The following is a 22,263-nucleotide window of genomic DNA, read 5'->3' on the forward strand; positions in this document are numbered from 1 at the left end:
TCATACTCACGTCATCTATCCTGACTAGGAGGTACTAGGGATGGTGGTTTCGGCTTTCCAGCATGTCTTATTTCCCTCAATTCCCTTCACCGTCAGCTCGAGTCAGTTGAGTTTTAAGCCCAATCAACACTCAAACACAGATCACACATACATCATACTAACCATTGCGTTCCCCCTCCCACTTCTCAAGTGTCTGCCCTCAGATAGGGCTGTGAAGTGGAAAAGGTAATGGTCAGTATGGTGGACACGTAGACAAACAACAAACTATATATTAAAAACCAAACTCCTCACACTTAGACTATAGAATAGGCTAAGTGGGGGAGTTTAAAACCTAAACACAAACTCATATATACACACTTCTCACACTTAGGCCATGCAATGGACTAAGTGTGATTCAACATGCAAACGAAAACACAAGAAGAAAAACATAGAAAAAGAGAAAAAGAAAAAGAAATAAGCATGCTCAAACGATATAACCCATTACTTCTCACACTTAGACTACAAAATAGGCTAAGTTTTATGAAGTGGGGTTTGCGCACAAACACAAATTAACTACCTAAACAAATATTAAAACAAACAAACACAAAAAACCAAACACAAAAAACAGAAAACTAAAAAGAAAACTAACTTGTCAGTATGGGAGGGGTCTATCGATGTCTCCTGCTCCTACGCGGAGCAGGTGGTGCAGGTTGCTTCTCCAGTTGTTCCTCCTCCATTCCAGCGTGGTCCTCGTCTTCCTTCGCCGGCTCCTCGGCCGCTGCCGGCACCTCGGCTTCCTCTTTCTCTGGCTCTCCTATCACTGTCTCTGGTGGGTGTGTTTCATCATCCTGGCCTCCATGGCCCCTTGGTCCTGCAGCTTGTTCTTTCCTCTGGTGGGTCACCTCCTCTAATATGTTATCGATCATGGATAACATCCTGTTCATCTCTGTCTGCATCCTTTGGTTCTCTTCACCCAAGTTGGTCACTATCACTTCCATCGATGCCTGCCTCTGAGCCAGCGCGCTCTGTCCTCCAGACTCTTTTAAAATCCTCTCCATCACTGATGCCAATCGGACCATTTCCGCTCGCATTTGTCTGCCTTCTTCTGCCATTTCAGTAATCGTTCTTTCCAACATTGCAACTCTCCCTCCAGCTGTGGCTTCCTCTCCCATCGCATAAAAATGCGGCCTTCCTGCCCTCATATGTACGGCGTTCGTCCTGACGATGTAGGGTATGTCGAATGGCCCCGGTGGCCGTACCATGGGAAGTGGGGACAAGTCCTCGGCTTCCGTAATGATTAGATTGTTTACGACGAACGCTTCCAAAATGTGGCTCAAGGTGAGGTTCCTGGCAGGGTGAATGGCTATTAAATGGCATTGATATGCAGTCTAGAATCCAAGATACAACCTTCAGCCTCGTCTCGCACACCAAAGGAGATATAACTCCGTCATCGAAGGCTGAATTAGATTGTCCCAGTAGGTTGGCGTCCAGATGAAGCTGTACTAATCGCAGGACCGGATCATTGAAGTGAATGGACCGGGAGATAGTGGACGCGAATTCTCCAGCGTCGGGGTGGGTTAGTTCAGTCCAGGCCTCCTGCAGATTAAAATCCACGTGCCTACGCGGGATACCCCTCTCCCTGGCCCTCCAATCAGGCCCTATCGCTTCTTCCAGGGTACACATACCCAACCGGCGAGTCCACTAAATTAAATTCATCCTAAACTCTCCTCCAAACAGGCGAAAACTAACAGATAATTCATCCAAATCCGTCGTCACCTTGAATCTAAAAGTAGTGAAGAACTCTTTTGCAAGTCTAACATAAATTTGCGGACCCCCATTTGCAGTAACCATTCAAAACCCAAAGCATTCATATACGCAAGGAATTGTTCACGAACACCTAGCTCATCTAGAGAAGGATAGTGCATTACCTTCCCACATTTAATCTCATTGCTGCCATCGTCTAAGCTTTCAAAGGTATCCTTCAGCTTCTGTGTTCCGAAGAGTTTCATCTCCTCAGCAATCTCATTGGTGAAGTCTACGGTCCATCGTCTGTATCGGAGCCATTTAACTGGTGGATGCACAAGTTCTCAGTGATCACCCGGGAGTGACTGTTCCCCATACTCCTCAGCCTCCAAGGAGATGTCGCTCTCTGAATCTGACGCTTTACCGGCAGCGTACTCACTATCACTTAATTCCCCTCGGCTGGGTTGAGTTCGTTGAGGTGGTTCGGTAATGACGATTCCTGTGTTTGCTAATCTGGCCCTTTTGGTGACCGACTTCTTTTGGATTGGAGCCTTCCCTTTTCTCTTTCTGGTTCGCTGGTATTGGGCTTCCTCCTCTTGGGCAGGAAGGGTGGTTTCTCCTGGGGCTTGAGCATCAACATCATTAGACTCCTCTAGCCTTACTGATCCGGGTGCGAGGTCCGGACCTTCAGCCACCCCTTCTATTTCCGCGCCTTGTTCGTTCTGCACAGGAGATATCCCAATATCCTCTTGATCAGTAGCCTGAGTAGACGTACCCTCTGCCTTCTTGGGAGTGTCCTGTTCTTCCTCGCTTGCGATCTCGACTGGGTTCTCGGCTATGTTCGCCTGGGCCCTACTTGCTGCCTATTTGCCCAGACATCGCTGAGACACCTGTGTGGATTTCGGCCTCTTTGTCAACGGCCCCTTCTTCAGAACCAATTGCCGCTTCACTGGTTGCGGTTTTAAGATTGGAGGCGCCACTGCTTCCGGTACTTGGATTTCCACGGTTGGTACCTCCTCTCCTACTTGCATTCCATCATCCCCTGCTTCCACTTGGGGATTTACTGGCTCAGGTTCTTTCTCTTCACTCTGTACCTCCCTTGCTTCTCCTACTGACTGGGAAGTTTGACCTTCCGGTATGGTTCCTGGAATGGCTTTCTCAATTCCTCCTACTGGCCTTGATGCGAGGTCTAGACCCTCAGCCATCAAAGCAGTATTCTCTCTGCGGTATACCTCTTCTACGATTGACACAAACTCCGTATCGGTCATGAGGTTGTGCTTCTGTGCCGATTCGTTCAGATCTATTTCTTCCCTAACCCTCACTTGATGGGCGGTCTCCACAGTTGGCGTTTCCTCCGCCATATTCCCCCCCTCACGGTCTTGGTTCTCCTTCCGCAGCCGTTCTGCCCTCTCATCGTAGTGAGCCGAAATAGTTTTATCATCCAAGGATTCGGTTTCTTGGTCTACCGGGGAGAGTTCTTCCGTTTCTGCAATTGCGGCTTCGACGAAAGGGTTTTCTTCCTGTGGAATTGTCAGGGGAACCGGAATGGTAGGTGGAGGCTGCACCGTGGGATGCGCACTGGTTACTGAAATCGCCAGCGCCGGACTTGCTGCGGTCATACTCCCTTGCTCTCTGATTTGGCTGAAACTCGCCAACTCCACTGCCCAGTTCCTAGTGGGGTCTTGTAATCGGAGAAACTCCGCCATTGCGTCTAGAGATATCATCGGTGGGGCTTGCTGAGTTGGTGCCGAAGGTTGAGGATGTGGCGGTGGGTGTGTTCCAGGGTTTTCTTCACGGTTTTCTTCGCGGCGAGTCGAAGGTGGTTTATTCTTGGTAGCGAATGCCTTTCTCCCCATGGTTTCAGTGGTGATTTTTTTGTGTGGGTTTTTGGTTTTGTTTTCTGGGAGAGAGTAGGGTTTGAGAATGATGTGTCTGTGAGAGAGATGGACGAGAATTTCTTGAAAGGGAATTTGCAAATGAGGGTTTGTGAGGGAGAAAGGTTGGGACGGTGGATTTAATTTGGGTAAGAGAGAGCAGTTTCAGATTGTTGTAACCGGTTATCAGGGGTAGCCGGTCGCGACGCTTCAGACGGGAGGCGGTTGAGATTGCTGGCCTCTGATTGGTCAGCGTGTCCTTTCTCTCTGCTCACGCGCCATTTTACCCGCTGCCACCCTGCAAAAGCTGCACAAACCTTAATTCAAATTTCCCGCTTAATGATTTCCCCCTAAATTTTCCCAGACTAGAAAAAGAAAAGGCTTATAAATTAAAAAGGAGTTTCACTAAATAGTCAGTCGGTTAGGCGGTACGTACTCCCAATTAAAATTTAGGCCCGAAAATATTTTTGGTTTTTCTAAAAGAAACATGCGAAGGTTCAGAATATTTAACTACCACGTAATTACAATATTTACACTTCTTAGGTAATTTGGAACTCTACTCGGCCACGTATGCAATAAAAAAGGATTAGCCTAGTGGAATTCCAAATTCCTATCCTACTGGTCAGCAAGAAGATAAAACACTGGGCTGTAGTGGGATTTCACCCACTACGCCCACTTCACTATTCTCCCTAAAGATCTTCAGCCTATGTCCATTAACGATAAAAGGTTCAAAGTTAGGGAAACTCCCTGAAATTTCTTGTAACGCCCTACTTTTTCGAACCCTAAAATTTTGCATTAAATGTTTTAATGCCGTGAAGTATGTGGATTAATTGACGAGTGAATTAATTGCTTGATTTCTATGCGACCTAATTTTGTTTTGGAGTTGAGAGGTGGAATAGTCAATCTTGTCGAATTGATGAAGTGACCTTAATTAATTGATGCGGAATGAAATATAGCCGCAATTTATATTTTATTTTGGGGAGTGAGATTTTAATAGGATCATCAATAATTACCTTACCCATTTTATTGGAATTTTCGACCACTATGAATTTATGGAGAGGAATTCTATTTTCTTGGATTTAATTATTTGCTTGGGATAATTATCCAATTAAATCCAAAGCCAATTATTACCTCCATGGAAATTTCGACCCCTATGGTTTATTCATGGAGATTTTCGAAAATCTCCTAATTATGGAGAGGTGGAATTATTCATTATATTAATTGATCCCTTATTTATTTCTTTCTATGATTTAATTGGAATATCCTAGCAAATCTTACCTTACCTTAATTTATTCAAGATTTGGAAATTATTCCTTGTGGAAGGAATATTTCACACGCCTATTTCCATTTATTGTGGGAGGATTTTTATTGATTTTCTTGCTCCGTATTATTTTATTATGCTCCGTGAAAATACTAAATTAAATCAATGGCTAAATAAATAGCCATGATTTTCGAAATATTCTCCCTCATCTTCCACGCCAATCATCCCCCAAATCTTCTTCAAATATCTTTTAATTAATCCTCCATATCTCATGAAATTAATTGGAGATTCTTTCCTAACTCTATAAAATATGAGAAACCCTACACCTAGAGATCAAAAATCACGCTCCCCCCCTTGAAACTCACGCCACTTTTCTCTCCCACTCTCTCCCAATCTTCTCCAATTTTTCTCCATGAATTCTTCTTCCTTTGAAAAGAATTTAAGTTGAAGCCTCTAGAGTTGTTGAAGAATCAAGATCATGTTTTGTTTCTACCAATCGTTTCTATCAAGAAGAGGTATTTTGATCTATCTTTTCTCATCTAACCGATTAATCGGTATTCTTGAACCCTCATGCATATAGTGAGTGTAGGGATTTCAAATCTAAGGGATTTAATCGGTGGTAATTTGTGTTTGGATGTGTGATTGCTTTTTTGAATGAAATTGTTTGATGATTTAATGAATCTATGGTGAATGATATATGTTGTTGCGAAAACATGAGTATAAGGACTCTTTTGAGCATGTTTGTGTGTTAAAACCATGAGAAGGTTGATTTTGAATAAATAGGGATAGACCCTAATTCGAATTTTTAAAGGCATGAAAAGCTGTAAGTTCGGACAGTATGTTCCGACATGTATTTGACCGACCAAATCAACTCCGATTTGATCGATTCTTTTTCCTGAGTAAACTTCATGATGTCTTCTGTATTGTGTGCGAATTTCAACTCATTTGGACGAAATATGAATTTATGATGAATTTTTAAAGTTGACTGCGCATTTCTGGCAGAAACTGTTTTCTCGACCAGTAGGTTACGTCTTTGATTTGACCGACTAAAAAGGGGTATTTTTGACATGAAATTTAAACTGGAAGTTATTTGATGAGTCTACTGCTTTGTCGTAAAGTTTTAGCCCCAACGGAAGTCGGATGATTTTTAAATGATTTTTATGAAATGGTTGCGCAGTGCTGCCAGATTTCTACCTTTACAAAAACACTATGTTGTTATAAGTGATATACATGATTGATATATGTGATGACATGATGTGTTGTTCAAAGATGGGAAAAGGGAAAACGATAGGGACATGCATAATATTAAGTCAATGGTTGTGACTGATAAGATATATACATTATCTAAAGGTGATAACTCGTGCGCGAAGCGTGATAACAATGGAAAGGCAGTAGTTGGTATCTAAACGGTCGAGGTGGGCTTCTTTTCTACCCTACACTATGTGTGGGCTTTCTTTCACTAAACTCTTTTACGTATGATTGAGGATCTATAAGGGTGGTTTAAAGTATTTATCATGCCGTGATTTGTTTTAACGTGCCTATCTGATGTGGCTGTTGCCACTGTTATATAAATCGAATTCGGGTCCTCGTAGGGCCGCAAACCCTACTTGGATTAGTGTACACCTATGGTAGATCGTGTGCTAGCGTACGGGCTGGCCGGTCTAGTGACCTGGTTTGCGGCCGCATTCCTTGTCATGTATTGGCAGATATGGCTATTGTCTATGGGAAAATGACTGATCAGTCGAATTTTACAATGGGAAATGATTTGAGTGCCTCGGGCCTTTCTAAAGCTAAACCCCGATGGTTACTTACGTATGGCATGATAAACTATATCTTTATTAAAAATGTTTTCGGCATAAGTCCACTGAGTATTTTTTTTAGTACTCAGCCCTGCATATGTTTTCCTTATGTGCAGGTAGAGCGGCGACGAGCGGTTGGCGGTGTTGAGCAAATTAAACGAAATGATAATATTGCCTTGAAACTCCGAGTGTCGTCGTGTCTTCACACATGACTTCACTCTTTCTCTTGGTCGTTTTCCGCTGCGATATTTCTTTTACTTATTAGCAATTGGGCTTGAACTTGAATTTGTTCCGTTATTGGATATTTTAAAGTCTTGATTGGATAATGTCAAACTCTCAATCTTTTCCATTAATATTAATGTCTGGCCCAACTCATTATTTAAACCCGAGCCCTCATCTTGTTTTATACTTAATTGCTCGTTTAATATGTTGGTCAAGCCTTATTGATGAAACCCTAGCCTATTTTCCTTGTTATATTTAAGTCTGTCTAAGTCGCGATCGCCCGCATTTATTATACCCTAGAAGGGCGGTCGTGACAGTTTGGTATCAGAGCCTCAGTTCTTTCCGCTCTAGACCCAAGAGTCTTGTTGAGTCAAAGTCTATTCATGTGTAATTTGACTAAATGATAATCGTCGAAGGCTTAACACCACGACTCGTCTCCGCCCAACCACGAAGAATGAGGTAACAAGTATCTCAATTTATATTGATCCGAACCTGTGAAATGTTGGAAATTTCGATGGGAATATTACTCTTGTGGGAATGAAATTATTTCGATGGAAATCGAAGATAGTATGACGTCTTCGAAAATGTTGTTTGAAGTGTGGGATGATGAAAATACATGTATATGAAATTGTTTAATACTACTATGCCAAAAAAATGATGAATATTTTTGTGCACACCCCGATAAGGGAAATTGGCGAATATGTGATTGGACTTCTATGAGTTTGGATAGATGAAATTCTAAATGATTGAAAATTTCATGAATTGTGAAACGTGAAGTATGCGTGTGATTACTTGAGTATACTATGAAACAACACCTATGGAAAATAAGTAAATACTATGGCTTTTGGAAAATGTTGTGAAGATATGAACCGTGAGACACTATGAGATTATACAATTGCTTTTGTTTAACAGTGAGGCATGATGGCTTTGAATATGCTGGATATTGAAGTGTGATTGTGAACTTGTATTAATTGATATTGAGATTTGCTATTACGTCCACGAAACTGCAAATTTTTTTTTTACTTGAAGAAAATACATGTTACTTCCATGAACGACAAAACTTTTATGCCTAGGCGGTTAAAATTTCATGACTATGAAACTGTGAAATGCAAAGCATGATACGCGCGTAGTTGCGAATTGTGATTGTGATACAGATGAGCATGAACTGCATGATTTATGAAATGCGATTCCATGGATGATTGATTGACTAAGTGTATCTATTCACACATATTAATGTACGATATGCTATGGAACACCAAATGATTTATACGAATAAATGTGTTGATTGTGCAATATATGTATGACGTTTATGTGGTGAAAATTCATGACCGGTGAAGTACGAGGTATCGTATAGAACCACTATTAAAGTGAAATGTGAAACTTTTGAACTTAGTTGCAAACGTAGGAGCCATATTAAGCTTGAGTTAGGTAATGATCAGATATACGTTGAAGTATGAGGCTTCAAGCTATGCTTGAAATTATAAAGTGCCTAAAAGGTAGGCCAGACTGAACGTGCTAGAACTTAGTTGCAATATCACTTTCCTGGGTGATAAAACCAACGAAAATATATATTTCGAACTTTGGTGTATCCTCACAATGGCGAGATCATACCTAAGATCTAATAAAACCATGCAGTCTTGCATACCATGCCAAAGTGGCGATGCGACACAAATACGACGACGTTTACGACACCTTAAGACCATGTGTAAAATGGCAATGCTTTTTGAAAACTACATGGCATGGCAAGAAGACTTTGAAGATGCGACTATAAAAAAAAATGTTATTAATTTCGACAATACGATGAATCTCAACTTGGAATCCACGATTCCATAGAACGATGTTACCATGTTTAGGCTAGTGAAAATGTGCGAGGGAGTACGACCCTCGTAGCTAGAATGAACGATTTTTTTTAAATCAATAGTACTTACTTGGATTCTAAGTTCTTTTCGGGACGTTTTGAATAAACGTGAGCCCTTGTCTATTTAAACACCTTGGTTGACTCCCAATTTGCAAGTAATGCCCACTATATTTTTCCCATATCGAGTCATGACTCGCTTTCAATTCTTGAAAATTTGTACTTGCCTTCGTACCATGGACATCTTGATTAGTCGTCTTCTTTGATTCATCTTTCGTAAGGACAATATTTTGACCTTGTGAACTTCCGTCATTGAACTTCATTCCTAAGGCCATTTGCAGTTATGACCTTCAGTATGATCACACCTCCAGACCTGTTTTCTTTAAAGGATGGAATATTCTTCTTGGAACTACTAGCTCACCTCTTTATTCGGTAACCATGTATGTGGCAAGTTCTTTCTTGCAGAAGTGAAATTCTTTTTAACTCGGTTTCACTACATATATTGCTTCATACTCAATGATTTTTCTTTCTGCAACACCAAGTTAAGACTATCTTGTTCTCTTCTTCCTTAATGGTTGATCTTGTTAAATTTCTGAAAAATTCCATTCACTTTGAGTTGTCTTTAACAAACCCGCGAACCCATTGATGTGAGTTCATCTTTTTCCAATACCATGATGTTGTTGAACCATTATTTGTACTACTTCATGACATTTGTTTATGTTTCTAAATCCTGCCGCGACTGATTATTTTAGGCCTTGACCCGTTTGAACGATATCCTTCATTGCTGTCCAAAATTTTTGCAAATTGTGATCTAGCAGTCGGCTATGGAATTTGAGAATTTTTTGCAGTTTCATCCTGTTTCCATAACCTATCTCATGTTCTTTCGAGCTCTCATCAGAAGTAAATTCTCAAATCTCTATGGGTTTTATTTGATACCTCTAAACCATTTGATTCTCAGAATGGACGGGTTGAGTCCAATGGAACTCCATCATTGCATTGTTGTTCTTGTTTCCTTGATTAATTTTGGAGCCTTCCCGACTAAAAACATCCTCAGCAATGTTGCAACAATTTGAAATCTGTTCATATCCAAGTAAGACTGTTGGGACAAATTTCGAATCCTTTTTACTAGACAGTAGGGAAATGCAGTAGTCGACTCGGATATATGCAAGGAATAAGTTTATATAGTCGGACAGGCTCAAAAATGACACACCCATCAAAAGCATCGACATAACCGACGAGATACACATATGAGCGAACAATCGATCGAACGATAAGCGAATAAAGAATATGAGAAGATGTATTTACGGTCACCATCGTGCGAGGAAATTGTAGAGGAAGTACAAGCCCCTTCATAGAGTTTATTGCACAAAATAAATATCGTCAACAAGAAAGAACCTATGAAAGGTGACGAGAAAGAGCCACGGGACAGCGATACGATCGAGAAAATAAATGTGTGATAATACCATGAATATTAGAAAAAAAATCGTGTGGAAGTTAGAAGACAAAACGAGAAGAGTTAATAGAAATTTTCATGGGAGAACTTAAGTTAATCGCTCACGATTTGCAAGTTATGGCGATGATGGATATCGACGTAATTCTAGGAATGGTTTGATTAACCACGAATTTTTGCGATGATTCGTTGTAAGGAGAGACAGATATCTCTACAAGCCCAGGGCAAGGAACCCACCTTATGCTATGGAATCTTGATGAACCGGCGAGCATCTATCATCTCCGTGCTCCAATCTAGTACGATGGTAAGAAAAGGGGCGTCCTGCCTATCTTGCCTAACTACAGGGAGAAGAGGTAGGAGAAAGTAAAGTGGGAAATGTTGCCGTTGTACGAGAATTTCCCGACGTTTTCCCCAAAACTTTACCTGGACCTACAACTGGAGTTCACAATCGACCTAGAGCCAGGGTCGGCACCTGTGTCCAAGGCACCATACAGAATGGCGCCTAAGGAGTTAGAGGAACTCAAGATACAGCTCCAAGAGCTTATGGACCTGGGTCTTATTAGACCCAGTGTTTCACCAGTGGGGCGCACCGGTGCTTTTTGTGAAAAAGAAGGATGGATCGATGAGAATGTGTATCGATTATAGGGAACAAGATGACCCTCAAGAATCCACTATCGAGGATAGATGACCTATTCGATCAACTTCGAGGAGCCGGTGTATTCGCTAAGATGGACTTGAGGTCCGGGTACCATCAGTTGAGAGTCCGAAGAGAGGATATACCAAAGACGGCTTTTCATACGAGATATGGTCACTATGAGTTTGTCGTAATGCCGTGTGGATTGACGAATGCACCTGCGGTATTCATGGACTTGATGAATCGAGTGTTTCATCCGTACTTGGATAAGTTCATTTTGGTGTTCATCGATAACGTGCTTGTCTACTCGAAGAATGAGAGAGAGCACGAGGGACATCTACGAATCACCTTGGAGACGTTGAGGACCGAGAAGCTATACGCTAAATTCAGCAAGTGTGAGTTTTGGCTGGAAGAAGTCAACCTTCTTGGTTACATCGTGTCGGCAGAAGGAATCCGAGTGGATCCCGCCAAAGTTGAGGCTGTACAACAATGGAAGTCACGATCGTCACCGAACGAGATTCGGAGTTTCCTAGGTTTGGCAGGATACTACCGAAGGTTCATAGAAGGATTCACCAAGATAGCGAGACCAATGACCCAACAACTCAAGAAAGGAGTCAAAGTCAATTGGACCCCGGAGTTTGAAGCAAGCTTTCAACCCTTGAAGGAGAAATTGACCACCGCGCCAGTGTTAGCTGTGCCGGAGCCTGGAGTGAACTACGTAGTCTACACCAACGCTTCGAAGGTGGGACTAGGATGCGTGTTGGTGTAGAACAACAAAGTTATCACATACGCGCCACGACAATTGAGACCGCATAAGTTGAGCTACCCAACCCAAGACTTGGGTCTAGGTGCAGTAGTACATGCCCTAAAGATTTGGAGGCATCATCTCTACGGAGTTCGATGTGAAATCTTTACGGACCACAAGAGCCTGATATATTTCTTCGAGCAAAAGAGATTTAAACATGCGACAATGAAGATGGCTCGAATTGGTGAAGGACTACGATTATGGCATCAACTACCACCCTGGCAAGGCAAATTTAGTGGCAGATGCCTTGAGACGGAAGGGTCATTCCCAACTAGCCACCTTTCTCACCATAGAAGAAATCCTGGTTCGCGAGTTTAGTAAGATGCCCTTGGAAGTGGTGAGAGCACCGGAAACAGTGGAAGCACGAATCGCCACTTTAATGGTTGAACCTAATCTAAGAACAAGAATCGTTGCAGCACAACGAATGGATAGGAAAGTTGGAAAATTTCGAACTAAAGTGAGAACTGGAAAATCTGGAAGTTTTAGTGAGGAATCCGACAACGCCCTCACTTTTGAAGAGAGACTGTGCGTACCAAACAACGTGGAACTCAAGAACGAGATCATGGGTGAAGCTCATGAGACTCCATACACCGCTCACCTGGGAAGCACGAAGATGTATCAAGACTTGAAAGAGTCCTTTTGGTGGAATTGTATGGAGAGTGGCATAGCGACATTTATGGAACGCTGCTTAGCCTGCCAGCAAGTGAAGGCTCTACATCAACGACCGTACGAAAAGTTGCAACCACTAGAAATTCTCGAGTGGAAATGGGAGCACATTGTCATGGACTTTATGACATCTTTGCCAAAGACGCAAAAAGGGAATACTGCCATATGGGTAAGTATAGACCGACTCACCTACCGATTCCCGTAACGCCTGGATCAAGCAAGCTAGCTCAGATCTACATATAGGAAATAGTGCGACTGCATGGAGTCCCAGTGACGATCACGTCTGACCGTGACTCGAAACTCACATCAAGATTTTGGATGAGTCTGCAACGCGAGCTTGGAACTCGATTGAATTTTAGCACGACTTTTCACCCGCCGACCGATGGACAATCCGAGAGGGCGATCCAAACTCTCGAGGTCATGTTGAGAACCGTGGTGCTCGACCGCGGAGGAAGTTGGGAATCAATGCTACCGCTGATCGAATTAGCTTACAACAACAGTTTCCAAACGACAATAAACATGGCGCCGTACGAAGCCTTGTATAGAAGAAAGTGTAGATCGCCGCTCTCTTGGGACGAAGTTGGCGAACGAGGAGTGCTTGGACCTGATGCAGTTAAAGAAATGATTAAAATTGTTCGACAAGTTCGTGAAAAGATCAAAGAAGCTCAGGACAGACAAAAGTCGTACGCGGATAACGCGTTTTGGTGTCAAGGGAAAGTTGAAGCCACGATTTATCGGGGCTTATGAAATTCTAGAAGGAGTAGGACCCGTTGTGTACCGTTTGGCGCTACCCCCAAGCCTTGGAAACGTGCACAACGTCTTTCACGTATCACAATTGCGAAAACACGTATTTGGCCTAAAGCATGTGATTCACTACGAAGAAGTCGCGTTGAACCCGGACTTGAGCTACGAGGAGAGACCCCAAATGACTTTAGACCGAAAGGTCCAGAACGTGACAAAATAAACCGGTTGCTTACGTGAAAGTACTTGGGAGAAACCACGGACACGAGGAAGCCACGTGGGAGCTTGAGGACAAGGTGATGGAACTGTACCCAGAACTCTTCCCTTGAGAGTACCAAATTTCGGGACGAAATTTCTTTTAAGAGTGGTAGGATGTAACGCCCCACTTTTTCGAACCCTAAAATTTTGCATTAAATGTTTTAATGCCGTGAAGTATGTGGATTAATTGACGAGTGAATTAATTGCTTGATTTCTATGCGACCTAATTTTATTTTGGAGTTGAGAGGTGGAATAGTCAATCTTGTCGAATTGATGAAGTGACCTTAATTAATTGATGCGGAATGAAATATAGCCGCAATTTATATTTTATTTTGGGGAGTGAGATTTTAATAGGATCATCAATAATTACCTTACCCATTTTATTGGAATTTTCGACCACTATGAATTTATGGAGAGGAATTCTATTTTCTTGGATTTAATTATTTGCTTGGGATAATTATCCAATTAAATCCAAAGCCAATTATTACCTCCATGGAAATTTCGACCCCTATGGTTTATTCATGGAGATTTTCGAAAATCTCCTAATTATGGAGAGGTGGAATTATTCATTATATTAATTGATCCCTTATTTATTTCTTTCTATGATTTAATTGGAATATCCTAGCAAATCTTACCTTACCTTAATTTATTCAAGATTTGGAAATTATTCCTTGTGGAAGGAATATTTCACACGCCTATTTCCATTTATTGTGGGAGGATTTTTATTGATTTTCTTGCTCCGTATTATTTTATTATGCTCCGTGAAAATACTAAATTAAATCAATGGCTAAATAAATAGCCATGATTTTCGAAATATTCTCCCTCATCTTCCACGCCAATCATCCCCCAAATCTTCTTCAAATATCTTTTAATTAATCCTCCATATCTCATGAAATTAATTGGAGATTCTTTCCTAACTCTATAAAATATGAGAAACCCTACACCTAGAGATCAAAAATCACGCTCCCCCCCTTGAAACTCACGCCACTTTTCTCTCCCACTCTCTCCCAATCTTCTCCAATTTTTCTCCATGAATTCTTCTTCCTTTGAAAAGAATTTAAGTTGAAGCCTCTAGAGTTGTTGAAGAATCAAGATCATGTTTTGTTTCTACCAATCGTTTCTATCAAGAAGAGGTATTTTGATCTATCTTTTCTCATCTAACCGATTAATCGGTATTCTTGAACCCTCATGCATATACTGAGTGTAGGGATTTCAAATCTAAGGGATTTAATCGGTGGTAATTTGTGTTTGGATGTGTGATTGCTTTTTGAATGAAATTGTTTGATGATTTAATGAATCTATGGTGAATGATATATGTTGTTGCGAAAACATGAGTATAAGGACTCTTTTGAGCATGTTTGTGTGTTAAAACCATGAGAAGGTTGATTTTGAATAAATAGGGATAGACCCTAATTCGAATTTTTAAAGGCATGAAAAGCTGTAAGTTCGGACAGTATGTTCCGACATGTATTTGACCGACCAAATCAACTCCGATTTGATCGATTCTTTTTCCTGAGTAAACTTCATGATGTCTTCTGTATTGTGTGCGAATTTCAACTCATTTGGACGAAATATGAATTTATGATGAATTTTTAAAGTTGACTGCGCATTTCTGGCAGAAACTGTTTTCTCGACCAGTAGGTTACGTCTTTGATTTGACCGACTAAAAAGGGGTATTTTTGACATGAAATTTAAACTGGAAGTTATTTGATGAGTCTACTGCTTTGTCGTAAAGTTTTAGCCCCAACGGAAGTCGGATGATTTTTAAATGATTTTTATGAAATGGTTGCGCAGTGCTGCCAGATTTCTACCTTTACAAAAACACTATGTTGTTATAAGTGATATACATGATTGATATATGTGATGACATGATGTGTTGTTCAAAGATGGGAAAAGGGAAAACGATAGGGACATGCATAATATTAAGTCAATGGTTGTGACTGATAAGATATATACATTATCTAAAGGTGATAACTCGTGCGCGAAGCGTGATAACAATGGAAAGGCAGTAGTTGGTATCTAAACGGTCGAGGTGGGCTTCTTTTCTACCCTACACTATGTGTGGGCTTTCTTTCACTAAACTCTTTTACGTATGATTGAGGAGCTATAAGGGTGGTTTAAAGTATTTATCATGCCGTGATTTGTTTTAACGTGCCTATCTGATGTGGCTGTTGCCACTGTTATATAAATCGAATTCGGGTCCTCGTAGGGCCGCAAACCCTACTTGGATTAGTGTACACCTATGGTAGATCGTGTGCTAGCGTACGGGCTGGCCGGTCTAGTGACCTGGTTTGCGGCCGCATTCCTTGTCATGTATTGGCAGATATGGCTATTGTCTATGGGAAAATGACTGATCAGTCGAATTTTACAATGGGAAATGATTTGAGTGCCTCGGGCCTTTCTAAAGCTAAACCCCGATGGTTACTTACGTATGGCATGATAAACTATATCTTTATTAAAAATGTTTTCGGCATAAGTCCACTGAGTATTTTTTTTAGTACTCAGCCCTGCATATGTTTTCCTTATGTGCAGGTTGAGCGGCGACGAGCGGTTGGCGGTGTTGAGCAAATTAAACGAAATGATAATATTGCCTTGAAACTCCGAGTGTCGTCGTGTCTTCACACATGACTTCACTCTTTCTCTTGGTCGTTTTCCGCTACGATATTTCTTTTACTTATTAGCAATTGGGCTAGAACTTGAATTTGTTCCGTTATTGGATATTTTAAAGTCTTGATTGGATAATGTCAAACTCTCAATCTTTTCCATTAATATTAATGTCTGGCCCAACTCATTATTTAAACCCGAGCCCTCATCTTGTTTTATACTTAATTGCTCGTTTAATATGTTGGTCAAGCCTTATTGATAAAACCCTAGCCTATTTTCCTTGTTATATTTAAGTCTGTCTAAGTCGCGATCGCCCGCATTTATTATACCCTAGAAGGGCGGTCGTGACATTTCTACAGCTCCATTAGATCGGAGTGCAGTGATGGTATAAGGCCCGGTCCATTTCGACTTGAGCTTCCCGGGCATGAGCTTCAGTCTAGACTGGAAGAGTAGTACTTTCTGCCCGACTTGGAGGTCTTGGTCCTCAGATTTCTGTCGTGCCATAATTTGGTTCGCTCCTTGTACCACATGGCTGAGTCGAATGATTCCAATCTGAGTTCCTCTAGCTCCTGCAGTTGTAACTTCCTTTCCTCTTCACAGGCGGCAGCATCCACATTTACTTGTTGTACTGCCCAGTAAGCTCGGTGCTCAATTCCAACGGGTAGATGGCACATCTTACCGAAAACAATTCGATATGGGGACATTCCTATGGGAGTCTTGTAAGCCGTCCGATAGGCCCAAAGTGCATCCTCAAGCCTTGCACTCCAGTCCTTTCTCGAGGTGTTAACAGTCTTCTCCAAGATTTTCTTTATCTCGCGGTTGGAAATCTCCGCTTGACCGTTTGCTTGCGGGTGGTAGGGGCTTTATAGCCTGTGGTGCACACCATATTTCTTCATTAAAGCTTCAATTGTACGATTGCAGAAGTGTGTACCTTGGTCCGATATGATCGCCCTTGGCACTCCGAACCTGGTGAAAATATGGCTCTTCAGAAACTTGGCCACCTCTCTTGCTTCACACGTACTTGTGGCCTTTACCTCCACCCATTTGGAAACGTAATCCACTGCGACTAGGATGTACAAATTACTGTAGGACGAAGGAACCGGACCCATGAAGTCCATTCCCCAGATGTCGAATAACTCATAGACAATTATCGGAACCTGGGGTATCTCATCCCTGGCAGATATCCCACCAGTCAGTTGGCAGCGTTCACAGCTTCTGCAGAACTCGTAAGCATCCTTGTTGAGCGTTGGCCAATAGAAGCCGCTATCCAGAATCTTTCGTGCCGTCCTCTTGGGACCGAAATGTCCTCCACACGCTAAGGAATGGCAGTGTGTCAAAACATCCCTTTGCTCCCAGTCAGGAACGCACCTCCGTATCACTTGATCGGATCCTACCCTCCATAGGTAGGGGTCGTCCCAGAAATAGTATTTTGCTTCGCTCTTTAGCTTCATCTTCTGGGCTTTGGTAATATTCTGCATTTCCGGAAGGTCTCTGGTTACCAGGTAGTTGGCCAAGTCTGCGTACCACGGTTCTTGCCCTACCTTTTCTTTCCCCTTTGCTGTATCATACTGGCCAGTAAGCTTCATTATCTCTTCGCATAAGTGCTCTTCCGGAAACTTGTCTTGCACTTTCTCACTATTTCCATCTTGTAGAATTCTACTCAGGTGGTCCGCCACCTTATTCTCGACTCCTTTTTTATCTTCCACTTCCCAATCAAACTCTTGTAATAGGAGCACCCATCGGATCAATCGTGGTTTGGATTCCTTCTTAGCAATTAGATACTTGATCGCTGCGTGGTCAGTGTATACGACGACCTTCGATCCCAACAAATACGGCCTAAACTTCTCGAAGGAATACACCACTACCATCATCTCTTTCTCAGTGGTATCGTAATTCCGTTGGGCTTGATTCAGAGTCTTAGATGCATAAAAAACCACATACCTCTTCCCATCGATCTTCTGGCTTAGTACGGCTCCCACTGCGTAGTCGCTGGCATCACACATTACTTCGAAAGGATAATTCCAGTCAGGAGCCCTTATGATAGGTGCGGAGATCAGCTTTTCCTTTAGAAGATTGAAAGCAGCCTTGCATTGCTCATCAAAGTCGAACTCAACCCCATTCTGCAAAAGTCGGGTAAGGGGTTGGGCAATCTTTGAGAAATCCTTAATAAATCTTCGATAAAATCCGGCGTGCCCCAGAAAACCCCTTATACCCTTCTGATCAGTAGGGAATGGTAATTTGGATATAACATCCACTTTAGCTCGATCTACCTGGATTCCTCTCTCCGAGACCACGTGTCCTAGAACGATCCCCTCGGTGACCATAAAATGACACTTTTCAAAGTTCAAAACCAAACTCTTTGCTTCACACCTCTCCAGAACTATGTCCAAATGATGAAGGCAAGAGTCGAACGAATCCCCGTAGACCATAAAGTCATCCATGAATATCTCTATACAGTCTTCTATCAAATCGGAGAATATGCCCATCATGCAGCGTTGAAACGTACCTGGAGCGTTGCATAGGCCAAAAGGCATGCGTCTGTATGCATAGGTTCCGAACGGGCAAGTGAAGGTGGTCTTGTCCTGGTCTTCAGGGTCCACGTAAATTTGGAAGTATTCGCTGTACCCATCCAGGAAGCAAAAGTACTTCTTCCCAGCCAGTCGCTCCAATATCTGGTCGATAAAAGGCAAAGGGAAATGGTCTTTCCTAGTCACGTTGTTCAGCTTACGGTAATCGATGCACATGCGCCAACCCGTAACTAGCCTCGTCGGTATGAGCTCATTCTTCTCATTTTGAACGACTTAGATTCCCGACTTCTTTGGAACCATATGGATTGAACTGACCCACTCACTATCCGGCACTGAATAGATATCCCCAACGACAACAATTTCAAAATCTCTTTCAATTTTTCTTCTCGCATGTTAGGGTTTACCTTCCTTTGAGCATCTCGATGTGCTTTCGCTCCTTCTTCCAGCCTAATATGGTGCGTGCAGACGTCGGGGCCTATCCCCACCAAATCTGTAAGACTCCATCCAATCGCCTTCATGTTCTTGCTCAGCACGGTCAGTAGCCTCGCTTCTAGTTCCTTCGTAAGGCTGCTGCTGATGATCACCGGATATGAGTTCTCCTCTCCGAGGAAGGCATACTTCAAATTCGATGGCAATTTCTTCAGCTCAACTTGAGGTGGAAGTGCATCTTCGGGTAGAGGGTTTCTTCCAGTTTCTCCTTCTTTCTCTAATCCTTCTTCTGAGGGTTCCTCTATACTGGCCGGTATCTTAGCACTGCGGCTCCAATAAATTCTGATTTCTGGCAGAATTCCTTGATCGCCTCCTCTATCTCTTCATCGGTTAACCCTTGGCAACTGATCAGATCACACCATGCAGCAGCTTTCACGTCAGCCTGCTCATACACATCTAAAGCTTGTAGTTTCTCCTGCAATAGTTCGGTCTCAAGAAAATCTTAGACTAGGGGGTCAATCACATCAACATAGCACAAGTTTTCAGAATCAATGGGCTTTTTCATGGCCTCATTTATATCAAAAGTATACTTCTCCCCATGAAAATCTATGCAAATTGTCCCCTCAGCCATATCTACTATTGTTTTGGTTGTTCTAAAAAATGGTCTTCCCAACAGAATGCCACTAGATTACCTAGCCTCGGACTCACTCATTTTGATCACATAAAAGTCGGCAGGGTAGGTAAAATCATGCACTCTAACTAACACATTTTCCAAAACTCCCTCAGGGCTTATGCATGACCTATCGGCTAGTTGGATCAACACCCTAGTACTTGACAATCTAACTCCCTTCAATCGGTTATAGATCGACAATGGCATGACATTTATAGAAGCCCCGAGATCACACATTGCATGCTCGAATTTCACCTCTCCTACAGTTATAGGCAAAGTGAACACACCTGGATCGGCCCTCTTGGGCGGTAGCTTCTCCTGCACGATTGCGGATGCGATCCCTTCTACCATGATCTTCCCATCCTCCCAGGCCTTCCCGGCTATGAACTCTTTGATGAATTTCCCAAGTGGGGGTAGTTTCATAGCCTGGAGGAATGGTATGGTAACATCCAGCTTCCCGAAAATTGACAAGTAGTCCACCTGGTTTTCCTTCTTCCTTTTAGTCATGAAACGGTAAGGGAATGGTTTCTCCCCCTTTTTCTCCTCTACCGGTCCTTCAGCAACCTTCTTGGAACTTTCCTTGGGTAGATTCTGGGTCTGAGCCTCCGTTCTGGATTCTACCTCCTGATGAGATTCCTTCCTGACCAGTACGTTCTCGGGTTCGCTTTTCCCACATGGTGTTTCTCCCAAGAAAAATGGGTCTTGCATCTGGGGTAGAGGTCTACGTAGCTCTTCTTTCGAGATAACGTCTCTCAGTAATGCTGCTCCACTTGGCTCTCCACTAATTTTTTTCGGATTGGGTCCTTCATAGGTGGTACCGGACCGTAGTGTGACCTTGCTCACGTTCGCCTTTTCGGGTACATGGACTGTAGACGGGAGTTTTCCTGAGTTTTCCTTCATTTCACCCATCGAACTAGCAAGTTGGGCCAACTGCCTATTCATCATATCCATGTTCACCTTGTGTTCCTTCTAGGCATTTTGCATCCCTTGAACTACTTCGTTGTGGGACTGTAACTCACCCTTGATGCCTTGCTGTGATTCGAGCAACTCTCCCATCATGTCTTCCATGGACCTCCTTGACCTGTTGGGGTATTGGGATTGACTCGGTCCTTGGTGTTGGTAATTTTGGAAGTATTGCTGGTTCGGGTTAGGTGGGTATTGATTATACTGCCCAGGAGGGTTATACTGGTCTTGGTGATGTTGGAACTAGTTCTGGTTTTGGTGATGTTGCGGACCCTGGTTAGGTTGATTATGATAATTTTGGAAATTTCTCTGATGGGGTGGTACATAAACAGGGTTTTGGTTCTAATTTGGTGGGTGTTGGTTTTAGGGGTTGTTGACTGTGGGCTTGTTGGTTCCTTCTCGACCAGTTGAACTGGTTGTTCGGATTCTCTGGGCCACGGTTGAAATTCTGGTTCGGCTGGGATTGGTATTGATTCGGACTTGGACCTTGGTTGTGGTTTTGGCCCCCATCTCCCCATCAAAAATTGGGGTGATCTCTCCACGGCGTGTCCCGTTGCCTCCCCTGGATCCAATTCTCGTTTGAATTAAAATACCCGGAGGCATTAGCCTGCTCCATACCGACCAAGTCGGTTGACTGATCATATGGAACCCCTTGATTCCCCTGCTCTGCACCCTTGTGATTGTCAGTTAGAGAGGGTGGTTTTCTCAATTGCACTCAGAAGTGATTTCTTCAACTCTTCCATCTTCAAATTCATCTTCTGCTCAAGTTTCTGCTCCTAGTCAGCAGATGAGGCACTTGCAACTCTTTCTCGGTTATATCCATCCCTTGAATGGTCATATTCCTTCTTCGCATTCAGTAACTTCCTTAGGACTCTTTTCGCTTCGCCGACCCGTAGCTACGTGAAGCTTCCTCCCGACGACGAATTGGCCAGGTCCTTGGTTGTTACGTTCATCCCCTCATAGAAGGTCTGATGTATCTCGATGTCCGCCATACGATGATTGGGACATGAATCCAAAAGGCCCATATACCTCGCCCAATAGTCGCTCAATGGTTCATCGTACCCTTGCTTCACGCTTGTTATTTCCCTCTTCAGCGCGCTCGTCTTTGATGACGGAAAAAAATTCTCCTAGGAAAGCTGACTTGAAATCGGCCCAACTCTCAATGGAGTTGGGGGCAGGCGCATGAACCAGGTGTTAGCCTCCCCCTTCAGCACGAACGGCAAAGCCTTCAGTCTATAATCATCCTCGGTCGCTCCTGCTGGCCTTCTCTGTGCCCTACAAATTTTACAAAACTCATGAAGGAACTCGTACGGCCCTTCGTAGCTATTCCCGCAGTATGTAGGCCGAATTGCGATCACATGAGGCTTCACATCGTAGGCAATTTGCCCTGGGGTGATCACGATAGCTTGCGGTGGTTCTCCTTCGGTATGCGCATTCAGCGTACCGATCTCTGGATCATCATCCACGTGGGCAGTCATCTCCCTTGGGTTTACTTCTAGCAGTGGTATCTCTTCTGGTATTGGCCCCTCTAAGGTGTATTGCTCCTCGTCGCTACTCGTGCCTAGGTCGGACAGAGCTGTCGATAGGCCAGAACGAGTAGTTACGAATATGGTTCCTCGCTAGAGTATCTTCGGTCTTCACTGGTCAGGAGCCGAACTGCTTCTCATAAATTGAAAGGAAAAGAAAAAGAAAGGTTATGCACAATATATACACCAAAGTATCACTCACGATAACAGTAAATAACGCCATCCATCCCCGGCAACGGCGCCATTTGAAAGAGCA

Source organism: Salvia splendens, chromosome 7, assembly GCF_004379255.2.
Source record: "Salvia splendens isolate huo1 chromosome 7, SspV2, whole genome shotgun sequence".
In the NCBI taxonomy this organism is placed as follows: Eukaryota; Viridiplantae; Streptophyta; class Magnoliopsida; order Lamiales; family Lamiaceae; genus Salvia; species Salvia splendens.